At 53.1% G+C, this 15,434-nt stretch overlaps 1 protein-coding gene across 6 annotated transcripts in view; it reads left to right on the top strand.

Moving 5' to 3' along the window:
* The window catches only part of DAB2IP (DAB2 interacting protein), a 186,933-nt gene that overhangs the window by 30,258 nt on the left and 141,241 nt on the right, over positions 1-15,434 (top strand). The window contains exon 1 of one of the 6 annotated variants that reach the window (XM_053204684.1): positions 1,364-1,471. The exons of the other annotated variants lie outside the window; for them this stretch is intronic. The gene's annotated coding sequence lies outside the window, so the exon portion shown is untranslated. Of the gene's footprint in view, positions 1-1,363; positions 1,472-15,434 lie in introns of those variants that run through there. 6 annotated transcript variants of the gene reach the window in all.

Below are 15,434 nucleotides of genomic sequence, written 5' to 3'. Positions count from 1 at the left end.
CCTCTCCTGGCCTGATTCACTGGAATTTTGTACAGTTTACTCTGGCGCCCGCAGCTCTGTGTTCCTGGCCCCTGACAAGCTCTGACTACCGGGATTGGTTTTCCTCTCCTCCCAGCCCCACCCCTCAGTTCGGACCCCCCACCCACACCCCCTAGTCAGGCCCAGCTTCTCCTGGAAGCCTGTGCCATTCCCTCCAGCAGCCCTGGCCTCTCCTTTCATGCATCGTAGTGCCCTCTAACCTGTACCTTCTTTAGCGCTTTGCTCCTTCCCCAGCTGGGCCAGAGGCCCCTGGTGGGCAGGACAGGAGTTAAACCAAATCTGAGCTGAACAGACCATTGGACACCTGAAATCTGCCCATTTTAGGGTTGGGCAGACAGAGGCCTGCGTTTGCTTTAAAGAAGCTCATGGCAGGGGAGCCTGGGTGGCTCAGTTGGTTAAGCGTCCGACTTCACCTCAGGTCATGATCTCACGGGTTCGTGAGTTTGAGCCCCCCCATCGGGCTCTGTGCTCACAGCTCAGAGCCTGGAGCCTGCTTCGGATTCTGTGTCTCCTTCTCTCTCTGCCCCTCCCCTGCCCATGCTCTGTCTCTCTCTCAAAAATAAATAAGCATTAAAAAAAAAAATTAAAAACAAAAAAGAAGTTCATGGCAGAGCTGTGACTGGAACCCAGATCTCCTGCCCCTCCCGGTCTTTGGAGGCAACACCCCCCTGCTTTTCAGAGCCACTCTGATTTTTCAGCTCCAAGAGCAGGGATTCCTAGCTCAGCGTGAATCCCAGTTTCGCAGCCTTGGCTCCTCTTGGGGCTGAGAGGCAGTGATGCGGAGCCCGCAGGTTCCCAGAGAGGGCTCTTGGCGTTGGCGTTGGCTTAGTCACAGGGATGAGATCACTACTCACCTCTGGATGGGGGAGGATGCCAAGGTTTGGGAACTTTCACTCTGAGCCACTTGTCGATCGTGTGTGTGTGTGTGTGTGCGTGTGTGTGTGTGCGCGCGCGCGCACGTGTGTGTAAGAAAAACAAACCTGTTGGTTGGGACTTTGTACTTGGCCTGTGAATTGCAGAGATGGGAAAGCTTCTGGGCCCTGAGAGCTCCTGGGCTGGGCCGTTTCACATTCCCAAGAGAGTAGCTCTGTGTCAAGAAAGAGCTTGAACCAGGAGCCAGAAGCTCGTGTCAGTGTTTGTTCTGTGCAAGGTGCAGGACCTGTCTGGGCTGTAAAATAATAATTCCTAGCAGCCCACACTGTCTGAGTGCTCCCCTGGGCCAGGCACTGGGCTCAGGACTTTCCGATATTAGTACATCTGGTGCTCACAACAGACTTATGGGGTCCTATTATTATTTCCATTTTGCAGATGAGGAAACTGAGGCCCAGAGAGGAGGAGTTACTAAGGTCACCTAGCAGGGAAGGGGGAGAACTAGAGTTTGAATGAAAGTCTTTTCTACCCCACACTGTGCTTCCCACCCTCCAGCTGCCACGTAAGTATAAATACAGAGAAATTGGGTGCGATTAAGCTGGTGAGGAGCAGGAAGGGGGTGACTGTGGAGTCTTTTTCTAGTCTGACATCACCCACCATGTTTCCCCTCTAACAGTGGCCTTGAGCAGCCAGAGAGGGAGCAGAGGAGAGCAGGTATGGCTGTATCCAGGCTCCATGAGGGAAGGGCACATTAAAAGCCATGCTCTCACAGATACCCAGTCGTGGGCCTGCTTCTCTCTGGCCCCTGTAGCTCTTGGCTTTTTTTGATGTTGATGTTAATTCCTTTCCCCCCCGCCATTTCCCTTTGAGTGGAGTGACCAATGCAGTGTTGATTCAGATTTGGAAGCAGGGTCTGTTGCTGGAGGCTGAGTCCTGGACTCGGGGTGGGAGATGGGGGAAGAAGCCAGCGGCCTGTTCCCACCCCAGAAGGGCCTAGCACTGCAGAGAGGCCAAGGGTGGGGGGTGGTCTGGGGCCCATGAAACTGGAGTTCTGGCTGGTTCGCCTAGCCTAAGCCATGGGACATGGACAAAGTTACCTCACTTCTCAGATCCTCAGTATTCTCATCTGTAAATTGGGCATAACAGCAATACCTATCTTCTAGGGCTGTTGTTGGGTTAAAATTAGGCACTGAGCCAAGAGCACAGCTCAGTGTCTACACATCATACACAATAAATGCTAGTGTTCTGTTATTACTTACCATTCTTGGCACTGTTGTTAATGAGGGCCTTCTCAGTCTGCTTCACATTGGTCTTGGAATATTCCAGCCCGTGCTCCTTTCCAGAACTTTCTGCGTCTGGTGAAGGCAGTTCTGGGCATATAGAAATCGGAATTAAAGAGACTATACGAATGGCTCGTTTATTTGTCTTGTAAAGACACACAGCGACTCAAATTGCCCAAACAAAAAGGTTTTCGAATATGGGTTTTTAAGTGTGCTGCATTGATGAATAGAGACAGGGGATAATAGAGGAAAAGCTTTCTTTAAGGTGCCTGAAGTTTGTATTTCGCATTCACATTCCACTAGAGCTCGTTTCTGCTGTTTAAATCACTGGGATGAGGCTTTGTTGAAATAGATCTGCCGGGTGAAGGTGAGGAGGACTCAAACCGTTGGTAGTTTCTGCTTCTCCCTCTCTCCCAAGAACCTCTGGGGTCCAGTCTTAGGGAGAAAGCGTGCCTCGTCTTTGGAGAGGCCACAGGTGGGTGTATGGGAAGGGCGAGCAGTCAGGGAGGCTTCCTGGAGGAAGGGAGGCTGGAGGGACCCCCCCCCCGGAGGACAGCTGCCCAGCCTTCTGCAAATAGGATTGTAAAACCCCTTCTCCCAAGCCTCCCTGCTTCTCTGTGGCGGGACACTGTCAGGCTAGGCAGGACACTTGGGCAGGAGGGAAGTGTCCAATCCTGCCTCGGTTTCCCCGTTTAGACCTGAACATCCCTTTATTTGGGGCATGCCTTTGGAGAGGGAGCAGAGGCCTGCGGATGAAGACGCGGCTTTGAAATCAGACCCGAGTGTGGCGCGTCCACGGCGTGCTCTCCGACGAGTCATTTCCCTGCCTGCACCTCAGTTTTCTCAACTGTCAAATGAGGATAATAGTGACACCTACGTCACTGCGTTGTTTTGAGGCGTAAGTGAGGTAATGCGTGTAAAGTGCTTATCACAGAGCTGGCACGGGGCGAGGGCCTGTCATTATGAACCGCTGCCGGCCCGCGGTTGTTTTCAGCTCGGGACACACCTCTCCGCCCCCACCTCTCCCCTCCGCCAGGGCTCCTGTTGTTGACATCCTCCTCACCAGCTAGTGCGGGGATTTTAAGTATTTATATCCTTGCTGGAATTTCTCTTTGCATTGTCTAGTTAATTACCTGATTGAATCAAGGGAAACAATTTCACTTCCTTTCCCGCACAAGGGCAGGAAGTGGTCTGGTGCCTTCTTTACTGCGATGGAGATGATTATCGAAATATTTGATGATCATGATGCCTCCCTCCCTTGAGCGGTCTGCTCCCCCCTCAGGACGGCTCCACAGGCCCCGCAAATCAAGCAGCAGCCACGTGCTTGGGAAACATAAATCTTGTGGAGGATGTTGATGGGTTCGGCCACACGTTTCTATCGGTGCCAACTTGTGTTTTGGCACAAACTCCCTTTAAATATCTAGCACTAATGACCTCTGTATATAGTTGGGGTGTTCTGGCCGGTGAAGTATAGATCAAAAACCCGGGCATCGGGACAAAGCTTCAACATGGCAGGGAATAATTGGCTCTTCTCCACACCTCGATGCTGTTGGCGGCATTGGGTTCTGCCCTGTCCCTCACAGTGCAGTGCTTAGGGGCACGAGTTCTGTAATTGATATGCTGGAGGCTTCCAATCCCTGCCCACTACTCAGGAGCTACGGGAATCGGGGGAGCCACTTGACCGGCCCTTGCCTCTGAAAGGAGAGAGAGATACACTAGAACCTGCTTCACAGGAGCGTTGTGAGAATTGTACTTCACACTGTACTACACACGGTAACTACTCAACGAGCAAGCCATTATTTGCTCAAGGACCTCAAAAAAACCCTTGCTGTGTTCCTTATCCCAAGACCCTTCCCACCTCGCCTTTCCAGCCTTCCCTCCTTCTCTCCAGATAACAGTTAAGGCAAATCGTTGGACCCAGCAAGCCCAGGGATCTCCCCCCTCCCCCCCCCACCCACCCCACCCCCGGGCTCCTGCTTGGGCAGTCTCCTCAGCGTGGGATGTCCCTTCCTTGTCTCTGCCCCTCCTTTCTCCTTTAGAATTTATCTTAAGCTCTATGCCTCCGTGAATTTTTCCTATAGCCTCCTGACCGGTTCCCTTTAAATGCCTTATTACACCCACCTTAGGTCTGCAGCCACTGTTGGCCCTACTGCATTCCATGGACTATCAGTCTGGGGAGGTACTTAGCAGAAAAAGAGTTTTGGAAAAGGCTGCATGCTTTATGAGCAATCGTACAGTACCAATTCACGTTAGCAATTTTGAAGGCTCTGAGAAGGTCTGCAGCGAAGAAACCAGCCGAACTTTGTTTACCCCAGGACTCTCCAAACCTCTAACCATAGGTATTTTTCTTCTTGGAGTACCTGTTGACAAGGCTTTGTCTTGGGGATGCGGTGCTGTAGACATCCGTGTGATAGTTTGGTGCTGTGTCCCCATTTTGCAATCAAGGAAACCAAGTAACAGGCCTCAGAAACACCTGCATGCCCCTACCTTCCGGATCGATTGATAGGTCCTTTATGTGGGTATCCGGGGCCAGGTGGCAAGGAGAGGCTGTTGGTGTCAGCCAAGGACTTGCTGTCACAAAGCTTCTGCCCTTGTTGAGGCGATGAGATGAACGCGTGGCACACAGAGAGATTCACTGCCGAATCATGTATCCCTGGGCCTGTGTGTAACGGGAGCTCTGGCCTCGCCCGCGTCCCTGCTCAAGGAAGGACGTGAGAGTCAAATGTCCGCTGTGAACATTGCACTGTCCCCAGGGCCCGGGACCCTGGAACTCACCCACCTACCTCCCATCCTGAGCCCCGTGGATTCCTGAAACGCTGGTTGGGTCTTCCTGCAGGAACGCAGCCGAGGAAGTGGAGAGAAGGCAGAAGGGAAGAGAATAACCTTCTGTTTATCAGTGCACTGTCTCCCCTTCCTTTCTGGGGGAAAATGCTCTCTTTTTTATTCCTCTTTTATTATCTGAAATTCTCTGGGGAGCCATTACCTGACGGTGGGAATTAGCTGCTGTCTTTATTCTAACGCCTGTCTGCCTGAGCTCCTTCTTGGAGTAATTGATTTTGGTAATTCAGAGCTGTTGAGTGTTGTTTTGGGGGAGGGTGCTGGTGCAGAGGCAGGGGGATGCCCACAAAGGCATTTTCAGAGGCACTGGTGGCCAGTGGCTGCTGGTGATGGTGAGGGTGAGGGTGGGGGTGGGGGGTGGGGCAGTGCCTGCAGATAATGTATGTCTTACCTTTAAATTGCCCCCTCTTGCATTGAAGATGCCTGGCTTGCACAGAGCTCATCTGACTGTGGCGGCTGAGGCAGGTTTATTGCAGGAAAATGAGGAGCCGAAGGGCAGGTGTCAGGTCTAATGGGTTTGGTCACTGCTCACCACAGGCAGTTCAGCGCTGGGCATTGGCCCCGACCTGACCCTGACCTTGGCCCTCACTCTCTGGCCTCCTGGAGGGCGAGGGAGGCTGCAGCGACTCCCAGGAGAGCCTTTAGGGAGGGCAGCTGCTGTGAATCGGCCTGACCTTCCCCCTGGGCAGACAGAGGTGCTGGCTCTGGACCCCGGGGCGCCCGGGGGACGGCAGGAAGGGAGGGCCTCGGCGTGGTGGGGAGCACCGATGACATGGGAGTTTTACTGCTCAGTGGATGGGAGGCAGTATGAGGGACTTCCTGCCAGAAACGGTCCCCCTGCAAATGCCCAGAGAAGACCTGGTTTCAAATGAGTGAATGGTCTGGACGTGGGAGGAAAAGCTCGGACTGGAAGGTTCCTCGGATCCCTCTCATCCGGGGCCTGTATGGAGGAGGCAGCCCAGCGCCAGGGCTTTGGCGGAGGTGGGGGCGGCGGTCTCTCTTTTCCAGACCAGGGGCAGTGGTCATAACCACCCTCCCTGTGGGAGGTCTGGACCATGCACTCCCTTCCCTGATGTTCAGCCTGGCTGCCACGTGGCCTTTCCACCCCCATTCTGCTGACAAGGAAGTCAAGGCCCAGGGTGATCTGTTCAAGTTCCCACAGTGAGTCAGGAGCAGGGCGAGGCCTCACACCATTCTCCTGACTCCAGACCAGGACCTCTGGGGGCAGTAGTGGAGGGTGGGGGCAACCAGGGAGAGGGGGGCGGTGATCTCTCTGGTTCCGCCACGGCTCTGAGCTGGAGTCAGTTCTGGGCCTGGTTTCTTGGGTCCGGCTGTCCACCTGCTGCGCTGGGGAGCTCCTGAATGACAGGTCTCTCTGTCACCTTGGGGTCACCCCTCAGGGCCCAGCTCCGGGCTTACACAGGGGTCAGGGGTTCCTTTCAGGTCCAGGAAACAAAGCCCCCCCCACTCCAAACTGGCCAAAGTTAGAGGGGTTTTGTGAACTCACGTATATAAAGAACTCAAGGAAGCCCAATGAATCCTAACTAAATGAATTAGTTAGGATGTCCTATCTGTCTCACTCCTTCCGCTTCCCCCAGTTCTAAGCTCTATTTCTCCACTGAATTGGAGTGGGGAGGGGGGATCCTCAGGGAAAATTGGGGTGCCAGCCCTGGCAGAAGGGGGAGCAGAAACACACAAAAACAACAAAAGAGCCATAATAACAATGCACATGCCATGCGTGGTTAGTAAATTCAATGGATTTTTGTAGACCTTTTTTTTCTTTTCCCCAGAGAAGGAATGTTCATTGGAGACACAATATCCGCGTGGTATTCACGTCACTTCCTATAAGCCAAACAAAGCAAACCCTGGGCATTGAGAGGATCTGAAGCCACATCGTGGCCCGGCAGAAGAGAGTGCTATAATCAGTTAGCGAGCCGCGCCTAGGCCCTGGTGGTGGGGGTGGCGGGGGCTGGTGTGCTGTGTGGCCTGTTTGCCATCCCTAGTCTGGTCTGAGTTTTCGTGTTGTACAAATGCTTTCAAGGATTGAAAACAATTGGGTTGAACATAAACAATTTTGAATGATTCCCCCAAACTTTAAAAGGTCAAATTCATGTGCTTGGAAGCCCTTTCTGGCCAGATACGATATTACCCTATAGAACCGACGGATAAATTACAATGTGATTGGGCGTGATGAAGGAGCGATTGTTGGAAGGTGTGGCTTCTGGCGCTGTGAGGCTCCAGGAAGGCCTTCTTGTCCTTGGACTGTGACAACAGTGAGCTCTGGGGCTCCTGCCTGGAGACACATATTTATTGAGTGCTTACCATGTGCCAGCCACTGTTTCAGTGCAGGTTGAGAACTGGCGTATGATTTGGGGACCTCCTAGCAAACCACCTCTGGGGCCTGAAATTCCACCATTAGTGATTGATTCCTTTGGGTTAAACATTGTACTTTTTAGTTTAGGTGTTCGGTGCTAAGGAGATACCGAATGGGGATCTCATTATCTCTGAGCCCTCCCTGGGTTATTATTTGGAAATGTGGAAAAAGAGGAGTTAAACAGGGGCCAGGATACAACATAGGGCTGGGGGCGGAAGTCAAGGTTTGCACGTTGTACATCATTGTGCCTACCCCACCCTGAGTGCTAAACTTAGCCACAGTCAAAAATTTTAGTCATCAAATCACTTTTAGCGGCCATTGTTTTCCAAGTTTGGATCCTAAAGGCAGAACAAGAACTAAAGGTCCTTCCCGGCTCTGGCCCCCTGCTGCAGCCTTCCAGATCCTTCCGCTCAGATGGGCGGCTCCTATTCCAGCCGTCTGGGCCAGCTGCTGGAGGAAGTTGCTAGAGTCACCCTCTCACTCTTCCCAGCTAGAACAGTTGTCTGCTTCTACCTGGTCACCTTTTGGCCTCTGGGAACCCCTTCCCCCATGAAAATACCCCCCACTGACTGGTCAGCAAACACTGACCTCCCCCCTACCCCATATAGTGGTTCAAAGGATGTGTGGGCTCTGGAGTCCAGCTGGGTTCAAGACTAGGCTCAACCAGCTGGGTGACTGAGCCGCTCTTTGCTGACTTTCCCATCTGTAAAATGGGATGGCAGTGCTGGCTCCAAGGGTTTTTGGAGGCGTCGGCGAGGTCGATGGTGCATGTCAGGTCCCAAGTTCAAGGCCTGGCATGTAAAAGGAACTCAGTACATGGGATCTTTGATTGTAATCTCACTATTGCTCAGGGCTTTGGCCAGCCTTCCCAGGGTTGGACGGGGTCTCCAGCCACCTGACTCTTGCCTTCCCGGACACCACACCCTCCGGGCCCCTGACTGATGCCCTCTGATCCCACCTGGGTGTGCTCCTCTTTTTACCTGCTGGGTCTCATCTGGGAGCTCTGTTCACCCCGGGGTGCCAATGACTGCTGAACCTGGACTATTCCCATTCTGGATTGTAAATCTCTTATAATCCTCTTTCCTGAGTTCCAGATGGAGAAGTGATTTTCACCAGATGCTCTAAAGGCACATCAGCCATCCAACAGGGAAGTCTTTTTCTTCCCGCTAAAACCACTTCCTCCTGCCCTAACCACCCCCCTCCACCTCCCGACTTCCCTCTTTCTCAGGTGAGGCTGCACTGGCCAGCTCCGGGGCCAGGGAATCCCGGCCTGGTGGTTTCCCTCCCTTCCCTCCTTCCTCCTTTGTGCCAGATTACCAGGTCCCCTTGGCACTGGCTCCTGCCTCCATCACCGCCCCATTGTCTACTGGGAATAACCAGCCTGTCTCGTGGCCTGCTTCCCGACCCCCCTCCACTCCGCCTCCCGGGGAGTTTTCTAAACCCTGGTCTGACCAGTCCCCCCTCTTCTCAGGGATCTTGAGAGCCTCCCTGTTTTCCCCACGATCTAGTCCAGTCTTCTGAGGTCAAGCTTTAGAGACCTCCAAACTCTGGTAGGAGCCTCTGTGTCCACAGCGCCTTTCTTTGCACTCAGCCAGCCGAATACTCCATGGTCACCCACCTGCCCTGTTGCCATGACTTTGTTCTCAAGGTCTCCCTGCCTGGAATGCTGTCCCTCAGCCCTGTGCCTACCTGTCGAGATCCTGTCCTTGTCTAATCAGCTTCACCAAGCCATAAAGGGGCGCAGGGCCCCATGCGGTCCAGCCCCCTGCCTCCCACCAGGAGAGCATGGCTATTTGTGCTTCTTACGCTCCCCTTGGCCCCTGGGGAACGTCCCTTTCATAGAGTCCATAGTATTTGCAGCTTGATTGATTGGGGCACAGCCTGGAAATCTCTGGGGTCTACAAGAGAAGGGTCTGGTCTGGCTAGGAGGACCACCTGTCCAGAGGCAGTGGGTGCCTACGGAAATGCAGGGCTCGAAAGGGCCAGAATGGGGACCCCCTCCCCCAAGTATCTGGCACAGAGCCAGCTGTCCTTCCTATGATCCAGGATCTGGAAGTTCACCGGGGTCTGTTAGCTGCCTAGGGCCTAGTGACTGCGAGCCCTACCCTGGCTTATGCCACGGGCCTCTGCTTCCTCAGCTCTCTATTGGGAGGGAACATTTCTACTTCCCAGGGCCAGGGCTGCCGGTGGATTGAGCAATGGTGTGGGTGAAAGAAAAACAGAGGTGGGCAAACTAATAATTAACAGATGTCAATTGTTAATAGCTTAAAAATACCACCAGTACTCCACGCCCCCTGGGGGGGAGGGGAGGAAACCACATGGTCACTTGGGCCCTTGGAAGGGATTGATTCACAGCCGGCTAGGGACAGGTTTGGCTGAGAGAATGACAGGTACCATGGGGTGTGCAGGGAAGGGGAGGGGGAGATAAGGGCCATTGCCAAGGCTGCTGGGCCTTGACTTTCTTTGATCACCGGGAGTTTTCTGGGGGTGAGGATAGTGTGTCTGCTGAGTTAAAGGGCCAGACCAGAGGGGCACTTGGGGAGCATATGAATCTGTCCATTTTCCAGGCTCGCGGGCTTCAGCAGATCCAGGCTGCCGGCCCGTCTATGCTTGACCGCAGGGCGCTGCTAATTGGGCTCACTCCTGTTTGCTGTCCTACATTCTGCTTTTTATGCAGTAGCCGAGTGTGTGCTGCTTAAGTTTCCTGGACATCAGTTCGTGTTGCTTCCGATCCCACTGCTTTTAGAACCACAGCTAGCCTGGCCTTGGCCCTGAGGTCCCGTGGGCCTGCCCAGATCCTCTCCCCTCCCCGTCCTCCCTCCTCTGTACCCACACGTGCTCTCCTTGATTCCTTTCATGCCTGTGAGTCCCGTCCTCCTGTGGACCTTGCCTAGGCTGCTCCTTGGCCTGGACCCCTCTCCTCCCTGGAATGTCCCGGCTTCAGCTCTCACCTTGAATGTTCCTCCTTCGGGAACATGCGTCTGATAGAGGCAGATCCCTCTCCCAGTTAGTCTCTGCCATGGCACTCGATTTTTCCTTTATAGCCCATGTCACAGTTCTTTTTTTTTCTTAAGTTTATTTATTTTGAGAAAGAGAGAGCACAAGCAAGGGAGAGGCAGAGAGAGGAGAGAGAGAATCCCAAGCAGGGATTCTCTGCACTGAGCGCCAAGCCCAATGCAGGGTTTGAACCCATGAACCATGAGATCGTGATCTGAGCCAAAACCAAGAGTCGAACGCTTAACCGACTGAGCCACCGGGCACCCCTGCGTATGTCACAGTTTTATATGTACATGTATGTGTGTGTGTGTTTGAATTTTTTTAATGCTTGTTTTTGTGCGTTTCCATTGGACCGAAAGCCCATGAGGGCAGAGAGGCTCCCTGTCTGGCTTTTCATCATTAGCACCTGACACAGTTTCTGGTTCGTAGTCGGTCCTTGGTAAGCACTTGTCACGTGAATGCATGAATGAGTGCATGAAGGCCTCAGAAGAGGTCGAACCCTCAGCTACCATGACCAACCATCTTGCTTTGCCCAGGGCTGAGGGGGTTCCCAGGACAGGGGACTTTCAGTTTTAAAACTGAGATAGTTGGGACACTTGAGTGGCTCTGTCAGTTGGGTGTCCGACTTCGGCTCAGGTCATGATGTCACGGTTCATGGGTTCCAGCCCCGTGTCGGGCTCTGTTCTGACAGCTCAGAGCCTGGAACCTGCTTCAGATTCTGTGTCTCCCTGTCTGTCTCAACAACCCAAACATCTGAACCTTGAAAAACCCAGTCCTCCAGGGATGGACAATTGGGCCAGGGGCAAGGTGCTCGGCTCATCCTGGTTTCCCTGAAACTGTCTTCGTTTTATTTAAAAAAAAATTTTTTTAATGTTTATTTTTGAGAGAGAGAGAGAGAGAGAGAGAGAGAGAGAGAGTGTGTGTGTGTGTGTGTGTGTGTGTGTGCACGAGTGGGGGAGGGGGAGAGAGAGACGGAGACAGAATCCCAAGCAGGCTCCAGGCTCTGAGCTGTCAGCACAGAGCCCGATGTGGGGCTCAAACCCACGAACAGTGAGATCAGGACCTGAGCCGAAGTCGGACCCTTAACTGACCGAGCTACCCAGATACCTCAAGGTTCAGATGCTTTTTGATGTTACAAGGAATCTAGGGCTGGTGGACACATTCCTAAGGACTGGGGGTGCCCGGGGGTGTGTACGTGGGGGTATAGGGCACGGGGGCTGCCCCTCCCCACCTGGCTGCTGTGGGCTGAATCTGAGCCTTGTGCCATCCTCGATAGGTGAGTGGCCAGCTCTTCTCACCCCCAGCTGGCAGGTGACATTGGCTTGCCATGGCCAAGGTCAGCTCCAGATGGCTAAGCCAGGGTCCTTGCTCTGACACAACAGGCTGGTCCCTGCATATATCTTAGTTTGCTAGGGCTGCCATAAACATGACCACAGACTGGGTGGCTTAGACAATGGAAATTTATTTTCTCACAGTTCCGGAAGCTGGAAGTCCAAGATCAAGATGGCCGCCCTCGTGCAGCCTCTTCACGTGGTTGTCCTCTGTGCACATGGCACCGTGATGTCCTTTTTGTGAGTCCAGTTTCCTCTTCTTGTAAGGAGACCAGTTAGATGAGACTAAGCCCCTCCCCCAATGGCTCTATGGTAGCTTAATCGCCTCTTTAAAGACCTTATTTCCAAATAGGTTTCATTCTGAGGTCCTGGGGGTTAGAAAAGTCACCGTGTGAATTTTAAGGGAACACCTTTCAGCCCTAGGCTTCAGTGACACCGCCTCCCTACCCACCCACCCCCGCCCAAGGATGACACTGGGACAGCAGAGCTTTGCTGGGGGCAAGAGGCCTCTTCTTGGAGGCTGGGGATCCCCAAGAGTAGGTTTTAAGCTTTCCGGTGTTGAATCATGTTCACCTCCATAATGTTTGGCTCTTTCATTTTCTTCCACGTTTTCATATTCCTTCAAGAGAGACATTAGCTCTCTGTTCTCTCACCTGCCTTGGGGTCCAGCCCAGTTGGCTTTGTCTGGACTGTAGTTCCCAGCTCCAGCCTCAAAGCCAGAGGATGCCTTGGGTTCCCTTCTGGTGCAACCAGACCACTGCTTCCCTGTGCATCTCTGGTTCTGCTTCTCCTCGCCTCTTGGCCCTGGTTCAGGGGCCTCATGGTCCCCGATCAGCTCTTCCAGGTGGAGTCCATGGTCCCCTGCCTGTGTGCCCCAGGTTGTCCAGAGTAGGAGCTGGTCTCACTCCTGATAGTTCCCAGACTAGATCAGCACTGGCCCACTGTGGGAATCACAGCAATTCGTGGAAAGACACCTGAGCTGGGGTGGTGGCTGAGAGAGCAGGGATAGACTGACTACAGCCACATCCAGGCTGTACCACTGACCAGGTGCCTAGAACAAGTCAGGTCACTTCTCTGAGCCTCACTTTACTCATCCGTACAATGCAACTACCTTCCAGGATTGCTGAGAAAGTGAAATGACAGGAACTTATTCCAAGCATTTAGCATGGTGCCCAAATAGGTACTAAATGCTCTGTGAATGCTGGTTTCTGTTATTATTGGGTGTGTTCCTTGTGGCAGGACCCGGCCAGGAGCTGGGATGGGGATGTACCAGTTTTGGGGAAGAGCATGTGTCTATAAGAGGCCTTCCTGGGCATCTCTGAGGCTAATCATCCCCCGCCCCATCAGGGGCATGGTCAGGGGGCCAAAGGAGAGGGGGGCCCTGCTTTGCCACCCAGCCCCTCTGTGATGGGGCTGTGTCCCTCACCTCCTTTAGGCTGGCTATCCCTCTTTGTCATGATAAGGAGAAACCCTTACAGGCTGTGACCCTCTCCCAGGTGCTAGGTCCTCTCTCTCAGGACTGTCCAGCATCCATACAACACCCCTAGGAGACAGGTACTGTTATTATTCTCTGTCCCATTTGCAGAGGAGAGAACAGAGAGGTGAAGTCATTTGCCCCAGGTCACACAGCTGATGGCCGCCTGCAGAATAGCTGGATCTCTGAGTCCCGGGGGGGCTGAAGTTTGGGTGTGGGCTCTAGGGCTGTTTGGGCTGATGGGATGGCAGGATCAAAGAGAGGTTTTTTTTTTTTTTTGCCTTTTCCATTCTTTTTAAATTATGGCTGCTCTGAATTCGGAACTGTTGCTCCCTGAGGCTGCCATAGTAGTGGGGCTAGACGGGTTCAGGCCTGCAGCCCTATTTGTTACGACCTGTGTGGTGTTTGCTTTTAAATGTGAATTGGTTGCCTACATTTAAGTCAGAAGACTTGTTTGTGTTTTTTGTTTTTTGTGAGAGAGAGAGAGAGAGACAGAGACAGAGCATGAGCCGAGGAGAGGGACAGAGGGGGAGAGAGAGAGAGAGAGAGAGAGAGAGAGAGAGAGAGAGAGGATCTTAAGCAGATTCCACACTGAGAGTGGAGCCTGATGTGGGGCTCGATCCCACCGCCCTGGGATCTTGACCTGATGAAATCAAAAGTCAGATGCTCAACCAACTGAGCCACCCAGGCTTCCCAAATCAGAAGGTTTTCACATTAAAATCTCGTATCTGCTCTTGAAACTGGATCATCTGGCCGTCCAGGGCCTGCTTTCCAGTAGCACCACTGCGGGCTGGGATTGTGCTCATCCCATTTAGCCTGGCCGGGCCTGCTTCGCTCATCCTCTTCCCTTCCTGGCCTACGCTGGCATTTGCGTTTCCGATTCCTGAGCTGGGTGGGCCACAGGGCTGGGGCACGCATCGGGGTGGGGGTCCCGGAGCCCCTCTCAAGATCTCGCTGCTGCTAAGGGCAGGCAGAATCATAATTCAAGGCAAAATGAGTGGCCCCAGAGAGACGTTTGGACAGAGCTTGGGGCTGTTAGAAATGTTACTGTGTTTAGTAGGGCATCCACAGACTCGGCATATGTTTAACGAGCTCTTGCTCTATGCCAGGCACTGGCCAACCCTGGCAGGCCCAAAGAGATATTTAGGACACAACTGTCCTCAGAGAGCCTGTGTTTCAGGAGGTGAGGGTACAGGAAGGATGATGTTTGAACAGTGAAGGTACAGAGACATTCTAGCCGGAGGAGATGGTGTGAGCAGAGGTTTAGGGCTGGGACCTCAGCAGGGCTCCCCAGCGTGGCCCCACCTTTCCGCATGGGCCTCCCCGTGTGAGAAATGGCTGGGACTTAGGACCTGCCCAAGACTGAAGAAGACGCAGGGACATTCCCCCCAGGAGCAGCGCGGACTTTGGAGGGAAAGTTCCGTGTGTTTTTCATTTCCAGAGGCTTTTACTCTGTTCTTCTTCTCTCTCTTTTTTTCAAATGGACTTTATTTTTTAGAGCCGTTTTAGGTTTGCAGCAAAACTGAGTGGGAAGGTGCAGAGATTTCCCGTAAAGTCTCTGCACCCCGCTGTGCCCGGCCTCCGCCACCATCAACATCCACAGCACCAGGATCCGTGTTTTAATATATAAAAACAGCACACTCCGTGACTTAACATCAAATCACTGTAGGTTATAACATGAAAACTAAGCCTCTCCCCTTTCTTGCCCCACACTCAACACACACACACATACACACACACACACACACACGCTCCCCAGTAGAACCACTGTTTATTTTTTTGAAGAATATGCAAGAACCTGTTTCCATGCATGCTTCCATGAGCTTATCTGTCCAGGGCATCACCCCCCAACCAACGTCCCGCACCCCCACCCGGCGGGGCGCTATGTCATCACACACTTTTCCGCCTCACGTTGCAGAGTGGCCACACGGGATTCCATTTTCAGAAGGGACTGTAATTTATTCAGCCAGGCCCCCCCCCGCCCAGTGATGGACATGGACGCTGTTGACAGAGTTGGTTTTTTTCCTGCTGCAAACAGATGCGTAAACATCCTTGTACATCTGTTCTTGCACGCTTGTGAGAGTTTACCTGAGGGACGGGATGTAGAAGGAGAATCCATGAATTTAAAATGGACATTATAGGGATCTTCACTTTTGATACGTGTTGCCGAGTTGGCCTCCACCAAGGTTGGGGCGGTTAAGGCTGCTGCCTCCCGTGGCTGAAAGTGGCAA

Source organism: Acinonyx jubatus, chromosome D4 (genome assembly GCF_027475565.1).
Source record: "Acinonyx jubatus isolate Ajub_Pintada_27869175 chromosome D4, VMU_Ajub_asm_v1.0, whole genome shotgun sequence".
NCBI classification, from domain to species: domain Eukaryota; kingdom Metazoa; phylum Chordata; class Mammalia; order Carnivora; family Felidae; genus Acinonyx; species Acinonyx jubatus.
The sequence above is the reverse complement of the archived record's forward strand: the minus strand, read 5'-3'. Positions and strand labels throughout refer to the sequence as shown.